Raw genomic sequence first — 14,332 nt, forward strand, 5'->3', positions numbered from 1 at the left:
AATTAATGAAGTGAGTTATATGTGACATTCAGTTGTTCTGAGGGCCATTAGGGAGATGGAGGCTTTGTTTCCTGAGGGCGACTTTTACTAGCTCAGTGAAGAAAATACGCAAGTATAATACTAATGTAGTCAAGGACCACCTCAGGTAAAAAATCATGCATTGTACCAGCCCATGGTGAGACCATTTGGCTTTAAGATTTGGGCATGTCTCTTCCGTCTCAGGTGCCTGTGTTATTTTTCAGATTAGACTCCTGCCTGCCTTCATGGTTAGAGCATCTTACCGGTTGGCTCTTTGGAAAATGGTTTGTAATGTCTTATTCTAAATTTACCTGATGTCTGCCTTTTGGGGTGTAGGACTGCAAGGCAAGGGTTTGGGTTTTTTTCCTCTTGAGGAGGGTGCAGATGGAGAAGGTATCAGCTCCCAGAGAAGAAAAAAAATGGGAGCAAGAGTTTGTAATGTAAACCATACTGATCTTAAACTTTTGGTTTCCTCTGCATTTTCTTCCTCAATTTCTTAAAACAACATTGTCAGGAAAGTCTGTGGTTCTGTTTTTGTTTTGGTTTTTTTTCTGTCTATAGCAGAACAGCTGTGTTGTTCTGCTTTTTGCCCAGAGTTAGCTTATTAAGTTTAAACATATGTTCCTGAACAGTTTTCAGCCTGCAGCAGACAACCAAACTTGAATAATTTGTCTCTGTTACTATGCATATTCAGATCAGTAACACCTGAATCTTTGCTGAATGTTTTACCCCGAGTAGTTACAGCCATTTATTATCCTGAATCTACAGGCGGCATTTCCACGACACTGGGTGACAGACAGAATTTGCCTCCAGATGGTGCTAGGGAACAGGTGTGCAATAGCCTTAAGAGTATTGTGACTGACATTAATGATTAACAATGGTGTTTGTCATAGGAGATGCTCAGGCTTACATGTGCTTCCTGCTGCCTGTGTGAAGGGAAGGCTTCCAGTATTGCATGGGAATGCAATTAGATATGGAGATGCTCCTGGTGAAAAGTCAGGCAATGCCCAAGCGATTGCAGAGTTATCAGCTTCTATGAACTTCTTAGCCTAGGATGAAAACACTGGTTCTGTAAAAGGGGGAATATCAGGTATTTAGTCTGCTCAAAATCCCTCTCTCTGCAAGGTAGAAACATTCCTCTGGTTCAGGCTTAGCCACGTGCTCAGATGTTACTTGGCCTGAGCTCTCAAATCCTTTTTGCTGCTGCGGCATTGCAAAAAACGGTTGACAAGCTCGTGTCCTGCAGCTCCCAGCTCATCAGGGCGCTGCCAAGGGCTGCCAGCTCCACATGGGCTATGGGGGGCTCTGCAGGACGGCCTGCGCCCCCCAACCCTGCAGTGGCGGGGCTCAGATGTGCTTGTGGTGGTACGGGAGCATGGTTGGGACTGGGGAAAGAGGCAGGGGGTAGGTTCCCCCTGAGTGAGAGAAACCTGGCAGTGCAGCAGCCGTGGGCAGGATGAGCCTGGCAGGGCGCCTGTGGCAAAACAGACCGGCTTTGTCCTCTCCTTAGACCTGTGGCGCCTGAGCTCGGTCGTGGCATAGGTGGCCTGGCGCTCCAGAAGAGGAAAGTGCAGGGTCATTCCCACCCTGTCTCAGCATCCCCAACACCAAACAAGGGTCCGAAGTAGCACCCTTTCCCCAGTGCCATCGGTTTTGCTGCGCAAGCTGTGCCTCAGCGCCTGCAGCCAGTGCCGGGGGGGGTGACAGGCGCTGGAAATAACATCTGTCACTGCTTTGCACAGGAAACCCAACTTTTTAAGAGACTCACTCGGGACTGGTGGTAGCTCTAACGTGCTGGGGGAGGACGTGTGGTTTCTGAGCTGGAAAACATCGTTGATCCCTCAGCAGTCTTTACCGTGAAAGGCGAATTTAGCCAGGAGCTGGCATTTCTGCGTGCAGTCCCAGGCTAATGCCTGGTCTGGAGGGGCTTGGGAAGGCAGAACAGCTCCTGGGGGAGCCATGTGGCTGCAGACCGTGAAACCCTCTGTGCCCACAAAAGCTGGCCTTTGCAATAGCGGTGTCTGTGCTGAACCCTGTTGCAGCTGCTGAGGTTGTCTGGACAAGCCATGTTCCCTCCTGCGTAGCACAGGACACTGGAGTGCCAGGAGTGTACTGGGGGAAGGAGCCAGTGCAAATTTAGCCGAATGCCATGTTTAGCTTTCAGGAAGCCTGAGGGGAAATAGAAAGCGCAGAGTTAGTAGAGACTCGAATTTTCTTCTCAGTCATGCCATTAATTTGGGGGGACACTAACAGCCCCAGTCAGCTCTGTCTCACAGAAGTGGAATGGCAGTCTGCAGCAGTATGGGAAGCAGTAGGTCCCAAGCTCCATCTGATACCTTTAGCCATCATCTTTCCTCGATGTGACAGAAAAATCAAGAAAGGTTTGTGATTCCTTTAGCATAGTTAGTGCCTTCGGAGTGCCTTGCTTGTTAGTTAGTGCTCTGTTATTGATGCAGCTCTGGCTGGTACAGCTTCTGCCAGGAAAAAAAACCAACCCATGTCACTTGGTTCTTTCCAGGCTTAAAATAATGCACTCAGATGCACTCTGTGCACTGGGAACTCCCACACGTGCAAGGACTTACAGTGAGTGCATAGCTTAATGCCAGGCATAAATAATGAGGGGGATGCAGGGTGATGGTAATAATGTGAAGGTACTTTCCATAGGCTGAGCTTGTAGATCTACAGACTTTCTAAAGCAGATTTGTCTGTTGACAGAGACGAAATAGTGGATCAGTGTATGCCATCAGCAGCTATGAAGTCACACGAAGGTGCTTTGTGCCTTCCTTGTTCAATGAGCATCTTGAAGAAGTAGCAGGGGCTGGAAAGGTGGTGAAATTGCAATTCCTCGGCTGGCTGGTGTTGATGCCCCACCCATGCCACGTTGTTTGCAGGACTTATGTGGAACAAGACTTTGACTTTGCCTGAAGGCCAGGTGACTTGCAAGAGTGGAGTGAGTACAGTAGAATTAAAAGGTTCAGCATTAAGTCACTTGAGCTCCACAGATCCTGGAAATCTCCTCTGAGTTCAGGACTAACAGTTAAGTGTCTGTCTATGGGCTCTATCTGTGCTCACTCAAATAGTTTTTGGAGGGCTGCAGGTGGAGCATTCTCCTGGGGCCTTTCTTCTGAAACTTGATTTAGTCATGGGCTAATGGGATGTGAATCTGCTGAACTCTGGGACAAACTGCAAGGGTGATGAATTTTTCCAGATTTTGAAATGGGAGCAAGGGAGGACATGGTGATGAGGTCAAGTGGATGACACGCTGTTTAATCTTGCTGTTTGTTGTGATAAGAGTTTAAACAAATTGACCGAAGTCTTTTACTAGAGGTGCTTCCAACAAGCTCCTATGCAATGCATAGATAGGCTCTCTAGAGGCAAAAGCAAATAAATAATTGGCTAGAAATGCAACTTTCATCACTAATGAACTTCTGCATTTGTTTGTTTTTTCATTACTACAGGCTGGGGCTTGAGCCTCTGTTCCCATTACAGAGCAGGAAAATGAATTTGAGAGGCTCACTGGCTTAGTAGAAAGGTTTGTTGTTCTTCTCTTTGCTTTCTATACACAGTACAAAGATACAGCTGAGATCAAAGAAAGGATATGAATTGCCATAGCACCTACTTGTCTCAGCGTTTTCCTCTTCAGCAGGTGGTTATCCATCCGTTCATTTCCCCTGCTGGGGTTGGATTTTCTATAGGTGTGGGGTGTGGGCACAATAACCCTCACTGCCCTACTTGCTGGCCCCACCACGCAGTGAGTGCAAGGTACCACCTTCAGGGCCTGGCAAACTTTTATTGACCCTCTTTGAGCTGCTGTGAATGACAAGTGAGAAAACACAGTGAGGATTGTGGTCCCGAACTCATGCCAGGGGCAGGAACTGATACTCATCTTCCCGAATGCTTGAGGCTGTGCGTAGAGAGATGCTGTCAACGAGTTGCTTAGTGCAAACAAAGGAGATCGGTGCTGCTGCTGTGTGTAGGTCTGCTGATGAAAATGGTGATGTGGTTTACCTGAAAAAGCAGAAACAGTGATGCACTGGGGGAGTCTGTAGGAGTATGGTGCAGCCACCTCTGCCCTAAAAACCAGTGTAATGCACGATGCTGCTGTTTGGCTTGGCTGCTGGAGAGGGCTTTGGTGTACCGAGCCGCTGGTGCGTGGAGTGCTTGTCACGTAACGAGTGCGCAGGTGGCATCAAGGATCTGAAGGCAAAGAGATAAAAAAGCTAGAGACGTGGCACATGCGCAGAACGGGAAGATCTGGCTTGTTTTCAAAGGGCTGTGGTCTGAAAAACAAGCTACTTCTGCAATGGCACTTGAGGACACATCCAATGTCCTACCAAAGCAACAGTCAACATAAAAATAAATGGATTTTGCCTGCAATGCCTGGGTGAGTTAATATGTCTACACACACTGCCTTCAAAGGCAGGCGAGGCAGTGTGGCGTCCATGGCCAGTGGCTGCAAACAGATGAGCTGGCCAGCCACAGCAGAGCACCGGCACCATGGTGTGGCCGAGCAAACCTTCAGCTTCTCAGCACGGGAGGGGTACAGCAACCTGAAAGACCATGAGACAGCACTGACGTGAGGGGAAGCAGGGGTGCATCCTCCTGGTTTGGAAGTGCAGGGGGTGAGACATGGAGAAGTCACAGCACTGGGTCAGTGCATGGACTGTGTCTGGGGCTGGCAGTCAGAGCCTGCCTGCAGAGGTGGGACAGCTGTTTGTGCTCCCACCCTGCATCGTCTCTATCAACGAAGCCTGTAGTGCTAAACAGCAGCAGAGTTGTGTCCCGTGTTGCTGTGGTGCAGGATGTCCTCTCCATCCCTGTGGCTGCTGGCACTTACTGCATCTGGGTCACCCTTGTTGCCAGGGGATAACAGCTGATGTGCCCCTGCCTCCTCCTCCCCTGCAAAGGCATCCTGGCTCCATCACAGCGTGTTTTGGGGTTCACCTGATCCGAAACAGGGCAGACGGGCAATGCAGCAACGCAGTCCAGGTGAGGTGCCTGGCTCCTTCCCACGTATATTTTCTATTTCTGTGGCAGGGTATGGACACTGGGTTTAACCTCTTTAATATTCACATTCAGATTTTGTGTCTACTTTTTTGGTTGTGCCAGGACTGTATGTTCTGTCACCAAAGAGTGCAAACAGACACTTGACTCCTTGTCAGTGCCCAGCCACTGTACAGATCAATTCATGTGTCCCCCGTTGACAGGAGACAAGTTATCTCATGGGCAGCACAACCTATAAAACACTTTTTCCCTCAAGGATTTGTGACCTCCTCACCGTGGTAATGCCAGTCTCCTACTCATGTACTGTGATGCTCCCATTACAGCCCAGCACTCTCAGTGCTGCGTTTCCAGTTCCCCGTGTGTCTCCCCGATCGCCGCAATGGTGCCGCCAGCTCCTCTGCGTGCCCTCTGGGCTCTGCCCACCATCGTATCTCAGCTTTCTTCTGCGTCCCTGTGGCCTACCTGTAATTCCCCAGCTCTCTTCCACGTCACCTGCCCGCGCCTGTTGAATTGCCATTTGAGCAAGAAATATCACGTGCTGAGATTAGTCCAGGGCAGGGCAGGTCGTGTTTGGATAGCTGCTGGTGTCACACTCAGCAGCTGGGTGTGTGCCTCCTCCTGGTAGTTCTGAGGGGGACTGGAGACATTCAGTGTCAGCTACATGGCCAACAATTCTCACAAACCTTGTGGGAACTTTGTGTCTCCAAGAGCTCTGTCTGCCTGCCAAATTTTGTTGACCGTTGTCAAAAACGGTGAGTTGTGGACGTGGACCAGGCGGCAGCACGACCATGTTAACTGATTTCCATGGGAATGTGTATCTGTCAGACGCTGCGTCTCTCAGGTGGAATTGGACCTGCTATTTGGGACCTCCTGGGTCTGCTCAGCACATGACCGTTGGTGAACCCATGAAATGGAAAGGGCCTGGGATTATCTAGCAGGAAGGTCTGTCCTTGTGAAGTGCACTGCCTGGAGAGGGCACCTTTGAAGTCCTGCTTGGCACTGGCTTATTGGTATAAATACATAGAGAGAGCATTTTTGTGCTCAGAACATTTTTGGACACACAACAAAGGGGGAGGAAGTGAACAAATGGAGCGAGCGCTGTGGGAAAAGTTAAATGGACCCTTCTGCAGAGAGCTCCAGTCAAAGCATCACTAGATAACTTCCCTTCTCTTCAGGGGTCATTATTCTTGCCTGGGAAAGTCAGGGTGGAAACTCAGCTCTCTGCTACACAAGACCTCTGTGCTGAGTCGAGGCAATGGCAAGTAGACATACAGCACTATATAATATACATGAGAAGATGTCAGTGCTCTCCAAAATCATCCCTTCTGCACTTCCAGTGAGTGCAGGACATCCACTGCCAATCTGTGTCCCTATGACCATTTATCCAAAGAGTTTTTTTTCTTGATCGGCACCTGGAGGCTGCTGTGGTATCAGGGTGCTCAGAGCCTCCTCTTGTAGTCCTTAAGATGCCCTTTTCTGGGAGAGGTGCGGCTACACACAGTGGTCTTGCTTCATCCCTCAGTGGATGCAGTTTGTGGCAGGGGAGGGTGAATACCGGGGCATCACTGAGAAAGGCAAGGGCTGGCCCTGTTGCCACCAGTGGCGGACAGAGTTGAGGTTCAGCAGAAGCCCTGCTGGCAGAAGCTGTCTTGCCCCCATCTCCCAGGGATGGGGAGAAGTCTCTTTCCCACTTACCCCCCACCCCACATGGCACTGGATGGGGGTCTCATTGCTGGAAGCCCGCAGGTAAGTTTTACCAGAGATGAGGACAGGCAGCATGGGAAAATGTTGTGTCCGTGTGCTGTTTGCTGGTGCAGCTCCTGAACAAGACCCTGTGCTCTTGAACCGCCCAGAGCGACGAAGGACTCAGCTGAAAAGGCTGAGTGGGACTGGTCTTGTAGGTGGGTTCAAGAAGACCTGTTCCCTGGCTCTGACAGCTGCCATTCCTCTAGGAAGGACACCACCCAGGACGAGGCTGCCAGGGACAACTATGAAGTTGCCAAAATACCTTTCTCAGAGGTTTCCCAGCTGTTAGAAGACGAGGCTCAGTTCAGCCAAATCAGGAAGCATGGGCTCTTTCTTCCTCTGCTCACTAGCAGGGTTACCTGGACGATTAATAGCATCCCTCCAACACTCTTTAAATTTCTTTCTTAAAGGGCTGAGTAACTAGGTTACTCAGAAGCTGTTAGTAACACAGTAGACTGATTCCCTCTGTCCCAGATCGTCGTTTTCTTTATTTGGATTTCAAGATGTATGATAACACAGTTGTGTGTGGTTTACCACGGCTCAGCTTAGCACGCAGCAGTCTTCACAAAGTGCATGAGCTGGTTTATTACAGGACATGGAATCTGTCCTCCCACTCTTTGAGAAATACAAAGATAAGCTGGTGGCCACTGGTGAGGTAATCGGCTCTGATTTCTGTATAACCAAAGGTCATTTGATTTGACTATATGCAAAATGTAATCTCTGGCTGCTTACATTCCTCTGCATGGATTGACATGAAATGAGTTGGAATTAAACCCCAAACTTTTATTTTCCTGGCTAAACATCCATACAGGAGTAAAACGAAAATTGCAGATCCCACAAGGGGAATGTATTGATAGGAGATGTTTGAAATGCAGGACATTGTAGGGAAGCTAGAGAAGTGATTTTAATCACTTAGATCTTCACCAGGAGTACTTTCATAGCTGATGTCATATTTTCTTCATTTTTGTTCTTCATAAGTTATTGTATTTCCAGATATGTTGCCTTTCAGAGGGAGCTGCTTTCACAGAATCATAGAAAGGTTTGGGTTTGAAGGGACCTTCAAAGCTCATCTAGTCCAGCCCCCCTGCCATGAGCAGGGACATCTTCAACCAGATCAGGTTGCTCAGAGCCCCGTCCAGCCTGGCCTTGGATGTCTCCAGGAATGGGGCATCTACCACCTCTCTGGGCAACCTGGGCCAGTACTATACCACCCACATTGTAAAAAATTTCTTCCTCACGTCTAGCCTGAATCTCCCATCCTTTAGTTTAAAACCATCACCCCTTGTCCTGTCGGAACAAGCCCTGCTAACAAGTCTGTCCCCATCCTTCTTATAGGCCCCTTTTAAGCACTGAAAGGCTGCAATAATGTCTTTCCGGAGCCTTCTCTTCTCCAGGCTGAACAACCCCAACTTCTCAGTTTTCTGCTCTGTTTCTTCATTGCTAAGAGCTTCTGTGACTCTCTTCAGAAAATTAGGCCAGTAAAGGCACCCCTTCCCCACAGTTTGAAGTTCATTGCATTTTGTGAAGTTTTAACTGGCTCTTTGTGCAGGCTGGGCTGAACTTCATGCCATGGCTTGTGTCCACACCTCAGCAACACAAGCAGCAGCAGAGTTCTTGTGCTGCAGCTGGCCACAGAAAAACAACTGGACTTGCCAGTGCAAGTCAGAAACCTTTCACACAGTGTCTCCTTCATACATGGGACTTTAACTGGGCTCAACACCTGTTTCCTGCATCACAGCTCCACAGGAATCCTCTAAAGAACACAAGGGGTTGTTTTGAAGTTTGAGTTTATCCAAGTGTTCAGTGGCTTGAGATGAAAAAATAACAATACTTGCGAGCACTTACATCTAGGAGAGTGGTGTCTTTGCCAGATGTGAACTAGAAGAATGTTCCTTTCCAGCTGTGCCTCTGCTAAGGATGTAGGAGACTTCTCAGCTTTTCTCCAAAAGGAGACTTTGTTTTATGGTTCTTTTAGCACTCGCATCATCCTTCCAGTGGTAAATGGGTTATGGTCCCCCAGAAGGACCACTCAGGATTTAGACTTGTGATAATCACTCTCATGGCTTCATTTTTTCTCCTGTGCTACATGATGTAGCAGATGAAAGGTTCCCACTGAAGTAAGGAGAGAAAAATGGAAGTGGGCCTGCTCTCACCCCCAGAGAATTTTGCTGGTGATATGCCTGTGCAAGGCTGCACCACAGGGATGTGCCTCCTGTCCAGTTACTCTTAAAAACTCCTTCTTGACTCAAGTTCAGGTTTCAGCCTTTGATATACGTAACTTGCAATGGAGGAGGGAAGATGGGACAAAGAAGCTTATGTTCTTATTATTATAAATAAGCATGCTGCATACGGTTTATATACATGGGGAAGGGGCATAGCTGTATTTGCATAGGTGCTGAGGACATTGACAGAATAAAAACGAGCTAAATCTCATACAATGCTTGTGAAAGACTCTCTTAAACTTCAGATGGATGTGAACAGCAACAAAAAGGAAATAACATATGGCCAGCAGTGATCACTGGAAAACAAATATCTGGAGGAAATCAAAGATCAATTTTCCAGAGCAGTACTGCTTTGCAGTGCACTGTCTGTGTAATCTGGCCATAAGCCAGTTTGAGTGATCAGGAGAGGATGTTTTGGATATAGTCTACTGCCAGCTGTTCCATTTCCACCCTTTGGACCTGGCATAGCAGATACAAAGGTGGGGCTGGAAAAAAAGGGCTGGGTGTTTATCCCAGCCTGCTGCTTTTGGTGTCTGTCCAGCTCACGGTGAGTCAGAGCAGCCCCTGCTCACTCCGTGCCCTCCGGCTCTAATGGCCTGTTCAAAACTGTGTCAGGAGTGAGTCAGTGTAAAGGTTTGGGAAACCATTGCAGGATGGTATCCTTCCCCCAGACTACCTGCCCTGTAGGGTCAATCTGTGACCAAAAACCAGGTGAGGTCCTTTTCCCCCCACTTCCAGTAGCAAAAGGATGCAGATCAAACTGTGCCCTCCATGGTAACAGTTCAGTGGCATCATAGAATCATAGAATAGTTTGGGTTGGAAGGAACCTTTAAAAGTCATTTAGTCCAACCCCCCTGCCATGAGCAGGGACATCTTCAACCAGATCAGGTTTCTCAGAGCCCCATCCAGCCCGGCCTTGAATGTCTCCAGGGATGGGGCATCCACCACCTCTCTGGGCAACCCCGGCCAGTGTTTCACCACCCTCAGTGTAAGAACTTTCTTTCTCATGCCTAGCCTGAATCTCCCCTCCTTTAGTTTAAAACCATTACCCTTTGTCCTGTTGTAACAGGTCCTGCTAAAATGTCTGTCCCCATCTTTCTTATAGGCCCCTTTAAAGGACTGAAAAGCCACAATAATCATCTTAGCATGTGTTTAGTGAATGTGCAACAGTATTAAAACTGATGGAAGTAGAAGGAAAACTAGAAGGAAAAAGCAAAGGTCCACGTTGCTTTTCCACAGCTATCGTATCTGCACACAGCAGCGGGTGCAAACCGTGCTCCGGACCGCCCGTGGCTTCCTCCCCAGGTGACCTCTGCTCCTCACTCTCCACCATGCTCCCAGTGCCAAGTTGAACTCTGCTTACCCCCACAGCTGCTCTTTATTGCGAAAAGAAGGATATTGCTTTCTAAAAGTAAACAAATTAGAGTTTAAGATAAAAGTGATGAACTTGCTCGGCATTACCCATGCCTCAGCATTACTTAATACAGTGGGGTTTTTTGAATTAGGGTAGGAAAGTATGATTTCATTAGGAGTTTTTCCTCCCCATGGACTATTTTAAGCAGATATGTGTATTCCAAATTTGACTTACCTAATGGGGAAAAATGTATATAATTTCCACTCAGTTAAAAACAATCAGGTTTATGCATGCCTTAAAATATAAGCATGGCAGAAGACAATAGGCCAGAAAAAAGGGGCTGCAGGCCTGGAAGAGAGGTAGCCGAGCAATTACAGTGAAGATTTTTCCTATATTTGCAAGTCTCAGTATGGACCAGGCAGGTACTATTTGAAAAATGTGCCCATTACCAGTCCTCTGGTGACTGATAAAAAGTTAATTTGGTGGTACTTGCCTACTTACCAGTGGGCTGAGGGAATATCCACAGCCATTTCACCATATGGAGGGCAGGGTTAACAAATCCAAGCTCTGCATTTTCCAGTCACTCTAGTACCAACTATAATCTTGGAGTCTTCTTGTCCTCCTACAAGAAAACCTAATAGACAGTGTTTGGGTTGCTCAACATTGCAGCCTGATCCCATCTCCCTGGGTTTCTTACGTGCATTGCAGGTGTTCAGGACACACTGCTCCGTAACTTTGCTGGGAGACAATCTGTCACTCTGGAAGGGGTACAAGCTGGCTATTATTTTTCTTTTCCTCGAGCTGTTACATGGCATGATCAGGTTAGTCCTTGCAGAGTTCCTGGAAGCCATTTCAGCAGGATTATAATAGGATTGCATGAGCCTTGGCCTTTTGCTTTCTCTTCCAACTATCATTTTCTAGCACCTGAATCAGTGCAGAAGGAAAAGTGATACTAGCAGGGATGTGGGCTTGGCTGTGGCTGGCTGGGGGGTGACTTCCACGCCATGAAGAACGCCAATGCCCTCATAAACTTGTTTTCCTTTGGAGTGAAAATGAGGCACTGGGATTTTTTTGATTTTAGAAAAAAATATGCGAAAGAAACATCACATAGTAGTTCGAAGCTGAGCCCCCCGCAGGCTGTTGTTTTCAAACAGAAGTGCCCATTTTGAAATGAGAGGCTGATTTTTTTTCAGTATTTCCCAGGTAAAACCAAACATTTCAACACTTCTTAACTGAGAGCTCAGAATGAAATTCAAAATGAAATCGTTTGGTGTTTATAAAAGAAATAAAGTTTCCCAAACATGTAAGTAACTTTTGTCCCTCAAAAATGCAGCCCCTCCCAAGCCAGCTCCTTGTCAGGAGGTGGTGGGAGCTTCACTTTCACCCCCATCCATCCCAACACTGCACAGCCCTGCTCTTGCCCCACGCTCCAGCTGCTTCATCGCCTCCCTCTGACCTGATGGAGGCACAAAGTCTTTTCCTTCCAACATCCAGATATTTACCTAGGGAAGAGCTGAGCAGACAGGAGAGCTACTGAGTGTGCTAAATCACCCTAGGTAAAAGGAGGCAAGAATGAGCCTTCCCTATCCCTTCATTTAGGCTGGGAGGAGGGATGTTGGGATGTTTCTGAGCATGGTGCTCCCAAGCTGCCAGCCAGGTCATGGCTGTCGAGTTCTTTCACCAGTGTGTTGCTCTGACCCGTGCCTTTTCAGTAGCTTTGTGAATCTCCCTTCTGGCACCCAACACTGCTTTTGTCCTGTGTGTAGCCCAAGGCTGTTGTACAGCAAGCAGAGAGAATTAAACACCCGAAGCAAAGTCATTCTCAGGACCCAAGTTATTTCATCTTCATTCCTTTCCTAAGATTTATAAAAGCTGTAAGCTGTTTGTACTGTCTGAGGTCTTAAGGGACATAAATACTCTGTTCAGCCTGTGTTTGCAGTTCATTGGAAATATAGGATTAATTCCAAAGGCTTAAACAGTCTGAATGCCATTCATGCAGAGCTGGTACTTATTTCACATGTTGCTATATCGATTACTGTAGTGGGACTGACCTTCTCATGGGCTATTCGATCTTGTTTATTTTCCTGGCTGCACCAGCAAGATAAGTTAATTAAACAGATTCCACTGGAGAACATTTGCTTGGAGACTGATTCCCCTTCCCTTGGTTCAAACAAAGAGGTACAGTCAAAACCAGGTAGATTAGTCCCTATATTTATGCTCCTTTAAAATCCTTTTGCTATATTAAGATGGGGACAGAGGTTTTGGCAGTGCCCGTTACAATAGAAAGGGTAATGGTTTTAAACTAGAGGATGGGACATTTAGGCCAGACATGAAGAAGACATTTTTTACACTGAGGGTGGCGAAACACTGGCTCAGGTTGCCCAGAGAGGTGGTAGCTGCCCCATCCTTGGAGACATTCAAGGCCGGGCTGGACGGGGCTCTGAGCAACCTGATCTGGTTGAAGATGTCCCTGCTCGTTGCAGGGGGGTTGGACTAGATGAGCTTTGAAAGTTCCTTCAAACCCAAACTATTCTATGGTTCTATTATTTCTAAAGTTCATGCATTTTAGGAGCCCGAGTGATATCTAATATTTACGTATGTTCTTTCTTACTGTCCTGGTCTTATTATTAAAAAAAAATATATGTATATGTATATGTATATATTTATATTTATATTTAATAGCCACAGCATTTTCTATCTCACACGATAGAAAACCAAACTGTAAGTCAGCTGTTGGGCTGACATTATATGACATCTGCTCCAGTAAAACACAGTGATGAAGGCATTCACAGACACCTCAGGGATGCCAGGTGGTGGGCGAGTGCCCGAGGTGCTGAGCATCCTCTGTTCCCAGCGGTGCCCTCAGCAGCTGGGGGTAGCGTTGAGTGGGTCAGTGCACAGGTGGGAGGTGGAAGTAGAAGGCCAGGCTCTTCCTTGCTCTCGAAACATCTGGAAGAAGTAGATGTTGTCATTCATGATGTAAAAAAACTCTGCGGTTGTCCTGGTGAAGCAGCTGCCCACTGGCCAGCAGCTGTGGCAGTCACGTAATGCCTGAAAGGGGCACTAGGCTCCTATCCCCTGATAATAAAAGGGAGGGAAATTTCTGTCAGAGATTCTGGGTTTGCAGGTAATCTGAAATAGCTTAAATCTTGCTAGATGTGCTGCAAACGACAACTGTTTGAAAGGGTCTTTGGCGAACACTTGGAGTGTTTTCCCAACACAGGAGCTCCAACAAGGAAAGTCCCTCTTGGTGTCTGTCTGTCTGAGTTCCTGTTAAAATGATTAACACTGCTGGAATGTTAATGCATTTTCCATAATGTACTGTTGCAGCAAGGGTCTTGAGCAGGCATCTTTTATTGTTATTCAGTCTAAACAAAAAAATTCCTGCTGATTTTTAGTTAAGCTGGGGTCAGCCAGCATCTTGCCCATCAAATAGATGTAGACCTTTAAAGAACATGGCTCTCTTCCTGCTGATAACCTCTTCAGAAAGAAACTGGGAACTTCAAGCTGTTACTAAATATTTGGTTTTCCTCCATAGTAAAAGTAGCAACATTTCTCAAGCTTGGGTGAGCAACCTGTCTTTAAAATACAAGCACATTTCTGTACTAGGCTCTTAATGGCTCCAAATTCACATGTCCCTTCCATTTAATTTTCAAAGGATGTGTATACATGGACCACGTAGGTAAGTTACAATTAATCAGGTAGTAAAAGAGAGCTGGAAAATTGAAGTTATGTTATGGTGTTTTTTTCATGAGTATAGTGCTTTAAATTATTGTAACTCTTAAGTTATCTGAGAATGCCTAGAAGTGGAGAGGACATTTTATCCTCGTTGCTCTAAAGGGTGGTTTCACCAGCTAATTGCTTCAACATTGCTAAATATTCCTCTGTAGATGGGGTAGGGAGTGGGAGATCTCAGTGGATGTTCCGCATCCACAGAAGGCGACATCTGAGTTACTCAGTTGGGATGCTGCTATAGCCAGTAGAGAAA

This window comes from Caloenas nicobarica, chromosome 3 (genome assembly GCF_036013445.1).
Source record: "Caloenas nicobarica isolate bCalNic1 chromosome 3, bCalNic1.hap1, whole genome shotgun sequence".
Lineage (NCBI taxonomy): Eukaryota > Metazoa > Chordata > Aves > Columbiformes > Columbidae > Caloenas > Caloenas nicobarica.